We start from the raw sequence: 705 nt of genomic DNA, 5'->3' as shown, positions 1-705 counted from the left end.
TCTCTAATGCAACAGAATTGCAAGTTCCATGGACTTCCATTGGAAGATCCTCATCAGTTTTTATCTGAATTCTTGCAAATCTGTGACACAGTCAAGACTAATGGGGTTGACCCTGAGGTCTACAGACTGATGCTATTCCCTTTTGCTGTAAGAGACAGAGCTAGGATATGGTTGGACTCACAACCTAAAGAAAGCCTGGACTCATGGGAAAAGCTAGTCAATGCCTTCTTGGCAAAGTTTTTTCCACCTCAAAAATTGAGTAAGCTTAGAGTGGAAGTCCCAACCTTCAGACAGAAGGATGGAGAATCCCTTTATGAAGCTTGGGAAAGATACAAACAATTGATCAGAAAGTGTCCATCTGATATGCTTTCTGAATGGAGCATCATAGGTATTTTCTATGATGGTCTCTCTGAACTATCCAAGATGTCTTTGGATAGCTCTGCTGGAGGATCTCTTCATCTGAAGAAGAAGCCTACAGAGGCTCAAGAGCTCATTGAAATGGTTGCAAATAACCAATTCATGTATACTTCTGAAAGGAATCCTGTGAACAATGGGACTAGTCAGAAGAAAGGAGTTCTTGAGATTGATACTCTGAATGCCATATTGGCCCAGAATAAAATATTGACTCAACAAGTCAATTTGATTTCTCAAAGTCTGTCTGGAATGCAAAATGCACCAAGCAGTACTAAGGATGCTTCATCTGAG

The 705-nt window shown here is 40.6% G+C and overlaps 1 non-coding gene across 1 annotated transcript; it reads right to left on the bottom strand.

The window, feature by feature from the left end:
• Window positions 1-261: 261 nt before the first annotated feature.
• On the bottom strand, window positions 262-369 carry LOC130958628 (small nucleolar RNA R71). The gene has a single exon (XR_009077741.1). It is a non-coding gene; the product is annotated as a small nucleolar RNA R71 (small nucleolar RNA).
• Window positions 370-705: the final 336 nt, after the last annotated feature.

The sequence above is a fragment of the Arachis stenosperma genome, chromosome 10 (assembly GCF_014773155.1).
Source record: "Arachis stenosperma cultivar V10309 chromosome 10, arast.V10309.gnm1.PFL2, whole genome shotgun sequence".
Classification (NCBI taxonomy): Eukaryota; Viridiplantae; Streptophyta; class Magnoliopsida; order Fabales; family Fabaceae; genus Arachis; species Arachis stenosperma.
The sequence above is the reverse complement of the archived record's forward strand: the minus strand, read 5'-3'. Positions and strand labels throughout refer to the sequence as shown.